Source organism: Zalophus californianus, chromosome X (assembly GCF_009762305.2).
Source record: "Zalophus californianus isolate mZalCal1 chromosome X, mZalCal1.pri.v2, whole genome shotgun sequence".
Lineage (NCBI taxonomy): Eukaryota > Metazoa > Chordata > Mammalia > Carnivora > Otariidae > Zalophus > Zalophus californianus.
The window spans coordinates 122,898,940-122,911,978 of record NC_045612.1 but is presented as its reverse complement, the minus strand read 5'-3'; the positions used below and the strand labels follow the sequence as shown (position 1 = coordinate 122,911,978).

Sequence of the window (13,039 nt, the reverse complement as noted above, 5' to 3'; positions counted from 1 at the left end):
TGTGCAGAGGGGACACACAAGATGACTTGTGAACGGGTTGTCAGCCGTGACTGCGTTTCGCTGCCGGCCTTGTGGGCACACTCCACTAGTAGCCATGTTTCCAAACTTTCTCGTGTTGGCACAGTAATGACCCATTGCCTAGTTCGTGTGCCCTAAAGGAGACTTGATGGCACACCCAGGCTTACCGCCTACAGCTAACAATACTGCAGGGTTAATTCCAAAAACATTCGGACTAAATGTTTTCCGTAGACATTGGACAACATATATTGTCATTTGACCGTGCAGACTTTCTTTTATTCATTTGAGAGAGAGAGAAAGAAAGAACAAGAATGAGTGGGGGGGGAGCGGCAGAGGCAGAGGGAGAAGCAGGCTTCCCGCTGAGCAGGGAGCCCGAGGTGGGGCTCTATCCCAGGACCCTGGGATCATGACCTGAGCCGAAGGCAGACACCTAACTGACTTAGCCACCCAGGTGCCCTCGCCATGCAGACTCTTTTTAAACGAAAAATGTTTTAAGATGTTCCTTGTTTTTTAATTTATGTGTTTATGACATCTAAGCTTATTTTTAAAGAACATCAAAGGTTAGGCCCTTGGAATTTGCGTACCAAATTAGGATCTTTTATCACCAACAATACAAAAACATTTCCCTGGGTCATAAGTGTAACTTTAAAAGGGAAGGGAGTCCCTTCGGTGTTGTCTCATTGGTCTTACATATAAACAGACAAAGGCACACATTTACTACAGTGGCAAGAATTAATCCACCTAAATTAAGGGTATTCCAAAAGTGAGTTTTTTTTTTTTTTTAAAGATAAGATATGAGGAAATAATTCATGCATTGTCACTTTTCACTTTGCAGTACCCATTTTCCTAGTTCAGTGAGTTGAAAGAGAAATGAGGATGATGGCCTGATTAATTCCCAATGGATAAAGGCTTATCTAGAACTGCCCTATTTCTTGATACTATTATAATATTAAAAGTAACATTTATTTTTATAAGTCATTACCATCTTGGCACACTGTGTTCATTTTAGTCAAGTACTGTCATCTTTAGATTTCAAGCTTCCAAATTCTAAAAAGTGTGTTTTTATATTTTTCTTGGAGAACACAGTCTTCCAACAGCAAAACCTCAATTAATTGGAATGTCTAGTGACTGATGTGTCCAGAGTCAATCAGAAAATTGTCTTTTAAATTTCAGCATATTGTTGGAAAACCTTTCAGAGAGGACTTTGGGAGTGTTAGGCAAACCACGGCATATTGACCATGAGGCGTCCTCACCCATGGGACGCCTGCGTACGTGGAGGAGCCTGCTAGAAGTGAAGCTCGGTGAAGAAGGTGCTTTGCAGAATTCCTGCTGCCTACGGCTCGGAGCTGTGAGCGAATCCTGAGAGCAGAATGATCATGTATTGTGTGTGATCACCTGGTGTGATGCGGTTGGTGGTGGGGCCTGGGGTACAGCAGTGAAAACACAACATGAGGGTCTGGTAGGTAGGCTTCTTCCATTATTTAATAAAGGATGACATGAGTTCAAAGCATGTGGAACCGAGCCGGGCAAACAATAGGTGCAGTTTTGTGTTAGGCACTATTGTTTTTTTTTATACTATTACTGCTTTTTAATAACTTTATGAAACCCAGTGTTTCCGATTCTCTTGGATGGTGGAACCATTTTGCAGGTGATGCAGACCAAATGCACTCCAACCGCCTAGAAAACCTTGTTCTGAGGAACACGCTTTGGCAAACTTTGGAGTGCTTGGCTTCCCAGTTCATTTGGTTCTCGGTTTTCCTGACAGCAGCTCTGCACATGATTGTCCCCAGCCTGTGGATAGTGATGCAGAGGCACTTGCTGGAAGGGGACCCTGCCCCCACACATCTTTCCTACCTGCCCTTCCCCATGTATTGGATTGCTGGCGTCACTCGGCTGGGTGGTTCTGGCTGGGGCCTCTCTGAAACTGCAGTGAAGAGGTCAGCGGGGGCTGCAGTCATCCGATGGTTTGACTGGGGCAGGATGATCTGCTTCTGTGCTGGCTTCCTTCCCTGGCTGGCATGTGGTGTTGGCTGGCCGTAGAAGACCCGAGTCCTGCACCATGCTGGTGTCTCCTTAGGCAATTAAAAAAAAAAAGACTTTATGGTGCAAATTGGATTCTAGTCTATCAAGAAATAGAATTAATAGAATATTTATATTTTAAGCATTTAATTTATGACTAGTCAAAACATGTGTCTGTCCCTTTGACTTAGGGATCCATGTGGGTGATTTGTTTTGAAAATTTGGGCAATGACGAAGGAAGCATTATGGCAATCTGTGGAAGGACCCCCTAGACGCTTCCTTCTGAATCTAAGATGTGCGTGAAAGTGTTATTTCACCTTCCCATATTTCACAGTAAAAATCAGAAGTCATGAAGAGAAGAATTTAGTCTAAAAGCTGTTTTGTTAAAGTTTCTCAGCCTTAGCATTATTGACATTTTGGGGCGGATCAGTCTTTGTTGCGGGGAGGCTGTGCTGTGAGGTGTAGGATGTCCAGCGGCCTCCCTGGTCTCTCTTCACTAGTTGCCATGGGACCACCTCCTCCAGGTGTGACAGTCAGAAATGTCTCCAGAATGTGCCTAATATATCCCGGGGTGGAAGGCACCATCGGCCCTGGTTGAAACCACTGGACACACTATGATAATTCCATGCTTTTATTAGGTATCACATGTATGGATCAATATTAAAATTCAGTATTATGTTTGAGAAGGTACCTGGACAACCATTGTCAAGCTCAAGTGTCCCTGATAAATCTAAGCGGAGTTGTGAGCAACCCCAAACTCAGAACTTTGGTGCTAAACCTGGGGGGAGGTGGGGAGGTGGGCAAGGGCAAAACAAAACCAGTCCAGTTTCTCTGGTTGCCTGACAGACTTTAAGCGCTTCTGAGTGGGAGAGTAATTTGCTTTGCTCCAAGTAGGGAGAGAGCGTTCTTCTTCTTCTTGGTGAGCTCTAGCTGTCTGCCGTTTGCCAGGTGGTGCCTTAGGCTTGGCGGGTTCCCTGGCTCCCTCCTGTACGTCCATTCCCCGTGCAGACCTCTCTGCCTGTCCCGTTTGCATCTGTCAGTCCTGGAGAGGAGGAGACTTCCACAAAGGAGGATCAAGGCAAGCTGATGCAGGGCAGTTCCCCTCCAACAGTGTATGCCCCAAGGGATGGGAAACCGGGGCTCAAACACATACTTGTACATGAATGTTCATAGCAGCACTCATCACGATGGGCAGAAGGTGAACGCAAGCCACGATGCCCGGCATCATCTGATGGAGGGACGAACAAAGCATAGTTCATCCACACAGTAGAATAGTATTCAGCCACAAAAAGGAATGAGGTGCTCATACACACTTTATCATGGCTGAACCTTGAAAGCATTTTGCTTAGTGAAAGGAGCCAGACACGCTTCCACTGATGTGACATGTTCAGAATAGGGAAATCCAGAGAGACAGGAAGTAGACTGGTAGTTGCCAGGGAATGAGCAGCGACTGCTTAATCGGGTACAAGGTTTCCTTTGGGAGTGATGGAAATGTTTTGGGACTTGACAGTGGATGTTTGCACAACATGGTGAGTGTTCCGAGGGCTCTGTACCTCCACATGGAAGGACTCTGCTGGACAGGTCTACACCGTCCGTGCCTAGAGCTGAGGAGCGAGCAACCAGGAAATTGTGAAGTCCTTTTTATATTTATTATTACCTTTGAGAATAAAGAATATATTGCATATGTTAAAATCATTGGCATTTCATACCAATACTTTGCAGTACATGAACCTTTTTGCCAGTACTGCTCATTGGTGGTCATGCTATCTGGGTACTGATCATGGGAAAATCAGTTACGATTAGGTATTGGAAGATCGAATTTATCATTTTTAATTTATTGTTTCCATCAATAAACTAATTTTGACATGTTGCATAAGCAGAAGAACATTGCTGCCCAGTCATATTTACCCATTTTTGTGTTTACAGCACACAGATGATGTTAATTACACTTCCTGAGTTTAACAACATATATAAAAGATAATCTTCAATTCCAAGACTCTCATTTGTGAGTTACCATCTGTTTTGGACCAAAGAATGAGAATTTGATTCTAAAGATTTTTCTGAACAGCTTGTAATAAGAGCTGTTTATGTATTAATTACTTATTGAATTATTATGGATTTTAGTGTTTTAATTTCCAAGCAATTTGGGGCTTATTGTGGCGACATCTGCTCATATTTTGGTACTTTATGGTATTTAGCGATTTCATCAGAAGGCTGTTTTTTTTTTCCCGCTCTGGTAATTTACAACTCAATCCTGAAAATAGTAATTTGCTTTCTGCTTCAGGTACTGTTAAGGACCGTTGTCCTATTTTATCTCTACTACAGAAATTTTTTCATTATGGAATGTATTTTTATTTTATGAGCAAAACCAATATTCCTTTATGTCTGCCTCACTCTGGTGAATAACTTCTATTCAAAGAGTTGTAGGGAAATTTTGTTTAAATCTCATTTTTCTTCAATGGTAGCTTTTTAAAAAGCGCCCTGGTTATTTTATCTTACATATCCTTATGGTGTTTTTTAAAAAATGTACTGTAATGAAACTCAAGGGCCTATGAACCTACCTGTAAAATCTTTTTAATCTCCTTTCTTTGAGCAGCATAGCTATAAACATGACTCATTGGGAGTAATTTACTTGAATTTCCTTAAAACATTTCATGAGGTTCTGCATTTACTAATAAGAAACACCTTTGCTCATAAGCTTCACTGGTGAATTTGAATCATATTAACCCTGGCACCTTTTTATCACTCACGATTGAACAAGAATTTAGAGAAAATGGCAGGCAGTTAATTTCCTTAGATTTTGAGCTGATAGACAATAGTAGATAATTTAAATGTAGGAGTTGGATTCATTCATAACCAAGGAAATTATATGAGGAAGAAGGTAAATACTATTAAACCATTGCGGGTTGATTGCGTAGTGTTTATACTGACCAAAAAGTAGAAACGTTTTCGATACGAAGGTTAACTTAGGACCTTGCAAACCTGGCTTCTTCAGAAGTACAAATGGCGGAACCCTCGTGAAATTGAAATGTATGACAATAACGGATAAGTTGAGCCATAGTGAGTCAGTGCCTTTCTTTTGCTTTATTTTAGGGAAGCCAAAAAGGAAGAAAAAGACTCCAATGTTGTTTCTTTGTGTTATGAGGGTGTATATACACATGGACATGCACGCAAGGCTGTTACAAGCATTAGGCCAAGTGAGGTCTATAAAGTTTCTTTAAAGCATATTTTCTTCTCTTAGAGGTGTGTATGGTTGAGTTTCTTGGTTGCATAGGACACAGCCCCGAAGACAAAAGCAGTTCAGATAGGCATTGATTCTCATTAAAGGATAGCAGTAGCAATAACTGAACTAAAATTAATTTTATTTACTTGGAGATTTTCCTTTCGGGATTTCTACACATATGATAATACAGGCTGGCTGCGCCCCTTTCTCGTCTTTCACTTTGCAGGTAAAACTGCATAGTCTGTGTTCAAGTGTAAGAGATTGTGACATAATAAAACGTGTTAAGTTTGAGTTGAGATGAAAAAGGGAAACAATGCCACTGATTTGAAAAAGAAAAAAAACCACGAAATGGGAGAGGCCAGAGGTGAATACTTCCCAAGGAATTTTTAAGTTTTTTCTTCCTATCTCCTCATTTCTCACCAGGCAGCTCCCGGCAGACACTTTGAAGTTTATATGATCGGATGCTGGGGAGCTCACTGGTTCAGAGGTCTACACATGAAGTCACCATAAAGGTAAGCAACCCACTTGCTGTTGCATCTTTGTCCTTGAGCCGATATCCCTTGGAGAGGTGGAAGTGCATTTTGCCCAAACTGAACATCTTCCGTTTTAAAATGACTTTTTTCAAGTTGCAGGTCTTTCTCCTTGCTGAAAGTGAAGGTAATAGAGCACTGGGAAATCATTCTGGGCTAAAATGATGAATTCGCGTTTTATTGCCTTCCACAAATTTTGGGTACTGAACCAGCTTTTACAGACTTTTCTGGGTCTTACCAGGAGAGGATGACACCTTCTAAAACCAAATTTTCTTGTCAACATTGTGAATTAAAATTAAGCCAGAAAAGTAATTATGATTAGGCACATGAGTATAGATTTTATCTCCTGTAACTTAATTCTATACTTTATTAGTTTATTTTTTTTACATTTTTTTTTTAAAGTAATCTCTACACCAGACATGGGGCTCGAACTTACAACCCTGAGATCAAGAGTTGCATGCTCTACTGACTGAGCCAGCCAGGTGCCCCTGTGCTTTATGAGTTTCTTAATGCAGTTTGTGTGTATCTGCAAACTGATTTGCAAGTTAACCTTGAAACTTAATGAGAACAACATGTAGATTATTACTTACAGATCTAGGAGATGATAAAGTTTCCAGAAGAGCACATCAAACAGGTGCCAAGAGTTGAAGCCCATATACCGAACTAAAACTGACAACCAGTTCTCTAACAGTGCTGTGTTTTGGTAGATGGGATTTTAGAGTTTGATTTTATTATTTACTTTTTCATTTGCTGTGTTATTTACTTTTTGTATTTGTATTTTTTTCCATTATCAATTTGGTTGCCTTTTTCTTTAGTTTGCTAATTTTTAATTCAATTAATTAGCTTATAAAATATTACTGGTTTCAGAGGTACAGGTCTGTGATTCATCAGTCTTATATTATACCCAGTGCTCATTACATCAAATGCCGTCCTTAATGCCCATCACCCAGTTACCCCATCCCTCTACCCCGCTCTCCTCCATCAACCCTCAGTTTGTTTCCCTTTTTTTTTTAAGAGAAAAAAAAAAACCCACAGAACTTCCATAATTTTAAGAATTTTGCTTATTGCTTTAAAAAAAATTCAATCGGAACTAAAGTGATAGTCCTAAATTTAACTACAGTAAGAATCTTATTGAGGTATTTTTGTTTAAAACCAAGTATGTAAAGGGGCATCTGGATGGCTCAGTCAGTTAAGCGTCGGACTCTTGCTTTTGGCTCAGGTCATGATCTCTGGGTTGTGAGATGGAGCCCTGCAGCGGACTCTGAGCTGGGTGTGGAGCCTAACTGAAGATTCTCTCTCTCTCTGCCCTCCCTCCCCCCAAGAAAAACACCCAAGTATGTAAAAACAACAAAGTAAATATGTAAGAATCTTGATATTTTACTTAAGTATTTGAAAAATGTAGTTTGCTTATAAAAACAAAAATTTGTAAAATGTTAATTGAGTTTGTGACTGGCTTTAACTTAATATTTTCAGGATTCATCCATCTTGCCCTGTGAATCTTTTTTATGGCTGAGTAATATTCTATTGTATGGTTATACCACATTTTGTTGATCTCTTCATCAGTTGATGAACATTTGAGTTGTTTTTACCTTTCAGTTACTATGAATCATCATTATTCATATTACTGCTGTTCTGAACATTTGTGTGCCAGTTTTTGTGCAGACACACGTCTCCATTTCTCTTGGGTGTATGTCAGGGAGTAGAATCGATAGGCTGTATGGTGACTGTGTTTAACATTTTGATGAACTGCCACAACTTTCCATCAGCCAGTATTTTTTGAAATGTAGTTGAACCATCTTCTGGAATGTTGGGGAAGATGGGAGAGGTCTGTCGGTCCTCGGAGTTTTGATTGGGACTTAACTCAGTACTTAGGGAACATAAGCTTCAGTTGAGTTGAGCACACATTGAATACCTACTGTGTGTGAGGCACTGGTGTTGAGCTTTAGAGATGACTTTGGATGTTTGTGGGGGATTTTGGTAACCATGGTAGACCGTGGCAGGTGGTGTTCCCTGCTCTCACTGTTCAAGCGGTTGGTTTGTACCTGAGGAGCATCCACGTTTTGGGGCATCACCTGCAGGTTAGCAAACAGGCAGCTTTCAAGCCGGGAACAGACAAGGCAGGTAGATAGGCAGGTCTAGTGTAGACACAGGAAAGTCTTCGGTAGAGCTGAGAAAAGCAGAGCAAGGGTGGCATTTTTTTGTCAAGGGCTAGAGAGTAAATAGTTGAGGCTTTGTGGGCCAGCCGGGCTCTGTTAACAGCCACTCCACTGTGCTGTGGTGGTGTAAAAACAGTCGTCGATTGTACATCAGTGAATGGATGTGGGGGAGTGCCAATAAAACTTTATTTATGGGCACTGGGATTTGAATGTCAGATCAATTTCATGAGCCACAAAATAGGATTCTTTTGATTCTTTTCAGCCATTTAAAAATGTAAAAACTAGTCATAGCGCACAGGTCCAACAAGGGGAAGCAACAGGTGGGATTTGGCCTCAGGCCACAGTCTGTGGACTCTTACCTAGAGGAACACACCTGTTTTGTTTCTGCCTCTCCTACCTTCTGCTTTTTGAATTGGGAGGACATCAGGAGGTACAGCTCTGCGAGGCCCATGATGGGATTAAGACAGAATCCATATTGTGGTCACTTAGCAGAGACCCTGCGGATGTTCAGGGAGCTACGACTTTGAGGAATTTGAGGGCTGTCTGGCCATGTCATGAGGAGTGGTCCTGGACCTGTGTACCTGCCCCAGCTAAGGGATCTTGGTCAGAGGCAAGTCCTCACCCCTTCCCAGGGGACATTCGGCCCTGCCTGGAGACCGTTTTCAGGGGGAGGGGTGCTACCGGCATGTGGTGGGCAGAGGCTAGGGACGCTGCTCAGCACACTGCAGCGCACAGGACGCCCCACCACCAGGATTTAGGTGGTCCCAAATGTCAGTAGTACCAAGATTGGAAAGCCTACTCACGCTTGCTCTCCGTATTTTATATTTTAAATCTTACCAGTCTTGTGGCTATGAAGATGTGAGCTGCTGAGCATTTGATGATAAAACTGAGTTCCTGCATTTGCTGACACAAATAGGGGGATCATTGGACCCTTAGATCTCATACTTAGGTTCATAATATTTAAGCATTTTTTTAAAAGATTTTATTTATTTGAGAGAGAGAATGAGCTAGAGCATGGGGGGGGGGGTCAGAGGGAGAAGCAGACTCCCTGCTGAGCAGGGAGCCCAATGCGGGACTCGATCCCGGGACTCCAGGATCATGACCTGAGCCGAAGGCAGTCGCTTAACCAACTGAGCCACCCAGGCGCCCATATTTAAGCATTTTTTTAAGATTTTATTTGACAGAGAGTGACTGAGCAAGAATGATCATGAACAGGGCAGAGGGAGAGGGAGAAGCAGACTCCCTGCTGAGCAGGGAGCCCCATGTGGGGCTCGATCCCAGAACCCCAGGATCACAACCCACGCCTAAGGCAATTGCTTAACTGAAAGTGCCGCCCAGGCACCCTTTAAACTTTTTTTTTTTTTAATGTTTCTGTTATTCAGGGTGCCTGGGTGGCTCAGTTGGTTAAGCGACTGCCTTCGGCTCAGGTCATGATTCTGGAGTCCCAGGATCGAGTCCCGCATCAGGCTCCCTGCTCAGCGGGGAGTCTGCTTCTCCCTCTGACCCTCCCCCCTTTCATGTACTCTCTCTCTCTCTCTCATTCTCGTTCTCTCAAATAAATAAGTAAATAAATCTTTAATGTTTCTGTTATTCATTTAAATTGAAGCATCAAAAAATGCTGTTCTCTGAAGACTTAGGAGACCCACGGCACTCGGTGGGTGAGGCATCGCCTGCTTTTTTTATCTTCTAGAGAAAGCCACAGGGTTTACTTTTCAAAACTCCAGAGGCCATGTTCTGTGAGCAGATGACCTCACTCACGACTCCCTGACACAGGAAAGGGAACTGTCGAGGCCAAAATAAATCCTGCATATGTGGTGAGAATCACAGTGTCTCAGAGGCTTCATCACCAGCCCGCGCGTCTCCTAAATTCGTGTGAGGACCTCATGTACATTGTAGAGAAGCTGCTTCAGGTTTTTCAGTCTTAAAGGTAATTTGATCTGGACACTGATTTACAGATTCTTTGCGAGTACTGGCTTAAACCAACATCATGGGAAAAGCAGAGCTCTTACGTGGGGGCCGTCACTGGCGGTGTCTCCCTGGCGGTGTGCTGGGAAGTCTGGGGTGCCTGAGCTCACATTGTAGTGTGAGAGGGGACGGGACGAGCAAAGGACAGTCGTGCTGCCTGTCGTGTGTCCGTGGTCTGCCTCTTGTGACGCAGTTTGTCTGAGCAGCGGTTTGCTGTTACTAGGTGGAGCACTTTGAGGAAGGCTTCCTTCGGGGTCTTGCCCTGGACGGCAGAGACGGGTCAGTAAATAGGGTGGTGAGCTTGCAGAGTTGGAGAGAGGACTCTGTGGCCACTTGGGAGGCATGCAGATGGTTTCAGGGGTAACCCCAGGGACCGGACGCCTTTCCTGTCATGTCAGCATCTGCTATTGAAGTGCGCACGGGTTTTGGATGAAGGCCCCAGCCAGCCGTGAATTAACCCAGAAGGGTGGCCAAGCGCAGAAAGGACCCTTTCTGAATGCCTCACCCCGGGGATGTTTTTTGTTCCGTGAAGAGCGGCATTATTTTCCTAACACAGGAGCCCCTCCTCTGCGCTCCCAGCCCTGTAGCCTCATTTCCTACTTAGAAGTGCAGAGCTGTTCTCATGCAGATTATTTCTGCAGACTCTGCCAGGTTTTAATTACATTTTAATGAATGTGAAAACAGTTCACGTTCATAGAAGATTTGGAAAATACGAAAAGCACACACAGAGAACTCCAGTGAAATTCCACCCCCAGAAATAGATGTGAGACTTTTTTGGAGGGTTATCTTCCGTGTGTGTGTGTGTGCGCGCACATGCGTGCCTGCAAAACAAAATTTGGCATTATGCACGTTCCATCTTGAAACCTACTTTTTTCCTACGTGACACTGTATCATGGACATTTTCCCCAGTCATGAAATATTCTTTTAAGGACTTCATCTCATTTTACTGGTTTATTCCCATATTTTAAATGGTAGGATTGTTGCTAGGACTTTAGTAATAAAATGATAGTTGTTTGATTAGGTTTATAATTTTGGGCCATCTGACTGCAAGTAAATAACTGTAAGCTTGGTGGAAAATCTTTATCTTTGGGGGGTATCTTTTCTTACTGTAAAATAAAAGACACATACTCACTGGTAAATGACGATAAGCCCAAGAAAGTAAGCAACTACCATGAAACCCCTGTTCATGTTTTCATGTATTTTTCACCCAGTATCTTCCATGCGTATATTTTCCTGTAATTGGGGTCAAACTGTAAGTGCCATAATTTATGGAATCATATCCTCGTTGAACAGCAAAGTGTTTGAATAGCTACATGTTGTCTTAATGACAATTGTGTAGGAGAAAGAGATAATGCACAGTGATAAAGCAAGCCTCTTTCACCTCCAACGTAAGCTGGTCCCCAAGCAGACTTTAGAAAAGGATGATATGCAAACGTTACTACATGCACTAAAAATTTCATCTTCAACTGGTCACTGATGGTGTAATAAAAATAAATCTAGTTCCCACTGAAAGAGAGAAACACATCATGAGGGAAGCGAACAGGGAGGGTAGGACTCACGACGCTCGAGTCAGAATGTCCACGGAGAAAGGCAGAAAGTGTCTTTTGTTGGGATGAGGTCATTTCGAGCAGATTATCCAGCAGCTCTGGCTCTCAGTGTTCAGGCTGCATGGAGAGCTGAGCCTTTTCCAGAAGATTACTTTAAGCCATGGATTCTTCCAGCGTCAACGCCAACAGGCTAGGAGGGACGAGAAATGAGACAACCTTTCTTCCATCCCTGGAGGAAAAGGGCTGCTTTAAAAGAGTTTAGGAAAATATTTCACAATGAGGCAGATTGTTAGAAGAGAAACTTTTCCCTCTCATGATACAGGATTCGCACTGTTTTCCTCCTTTAATATGTGTACACCTTGCCCACTATTTCGGGACAAGGCCCCCTCCTGCTGGCAAGACGCTGGCCCTTTCTGCCTTTCAGTTCTGCGCCAACTCCCAAGTAGGTCTCTTGGGGTTATTACGTTTAAGATAATGAAATGGCCATTTAGACTCTGTTGTTTGGGGGCGATCCCCTCCCTTCAGGGAGAATGCTAGCCTAGAAAACCGGGTAAGTATGTACTAGATAAAATGAAACCCTTCACCAGCATTTCTCTTGCGACTGAACTTTGCACTGATTTGGGAAGGGAACCGTGATTAATAGGAGTCTCTGCCACCTTGAGATGCAGTCGCAAAGCAGTACTATAAATAACTCTCCTTCCGTTTCTCCGTGGCTTCAACCCCAAGTGACCGAGTGTGCTGGAACGCTTCTGTTCGGCGGGGCCGCTGAGCACATGCCGTCAGCCCTGGGCACGCTGCCCCCTCGTCTTCAGGCAGCTCCAGGAGGGGGTGTCATGGCCTTCGCTTGCGGGGGGGGGGGGGAACGACGCTGCTCCCCTTTCCGCGCACTAAAGACCTCAGATCAACCTGATGGAAGGTGTCTCAGATCAACACTGGGTCAGGCAAGAAAATGCACCCGAGTGCACTCCTTTAAAAACCAGAGCTGTCCGGGTTTTTGTTTTTGTTGTTGTTTCCCTTCTGTTAGAGGCTGAGGAGGGTGCCCCAGTGCCGCCAGAGCTCTTTTACCCTGGAACTGGAGAGGTTGGAAAGCACCCGTTGGAGTTCTCAGAACTGGAGATGGGCACGGATGCCGTTCTGGAAACCAGCTCGGGGTTGAGACGTGCGCTGCGTCCCCAGCCGGTGCTTGCTTGACAGGTTTGACACGTGCCGCTTGCGTGTTTGCAGACCACCGGGGACCGGATCCGAGCCCGTTAGCTGTGGTGGTGTGTCCCACCGATGCCTACAGAAGGCCCCCTTTGGTCACTCTTTGGGGATGTGCCCTGTTGGCTGAATATGAGGAATAGCTAGCAAGTCGTGGATCTCTGCTGTGCGTGAGGGCCTGCTCTGAGAATTTCTGTTAAAGCGTTTAGCCCTCACAGCCTCTCCCAGGTGTAGGGGCTTTCGTTAGCCTACGTTTGGAGATGAGAAACTGAGTCACATAACCTGCCCGCTGATCTGGAGCTAGGAAGGGATGGCGATATGATGAGAAATCAGGCTGTCTGGCTTCTTAGCCCCCAGGCGCCCCGAATCCCATACATTTGT

At 43.9% G+C, this 13,039-nt stretch overlaps 1 protein-coding gene across 6 annotated transcripts in view; it reads left to right on the top strand.

Annotated features, from left to right (window-relative positions):
- The window catches only part of TBL1X (transducin beta like 1 X-linked), a 213,048-nt gene that overhangs the window by 141,900 nt on the left and 58,109 nt on the right, over window positions 1–13,039 (top strand). For 3 of the 6 annotated variants that reach the window (XM_027609266.2, XM_027609265.2, XM_035725821.1), the window contains exon 3: window positions 5,684–5,772. The exons of 2 other annotated variants lie outside the window; for them this stretch is intronic. The gene's annotated coding sequence lies outside the window, so the exon portion shown is untranslated. Of the gene's footprint in view, window positions 1–5,683; window positions 5,773–7,094; window positions 7,125–13,039 lie in introns of those variants that run through there. One more of the 6 variants, XM_027609269.2, reaches the window with a different exon arrangement.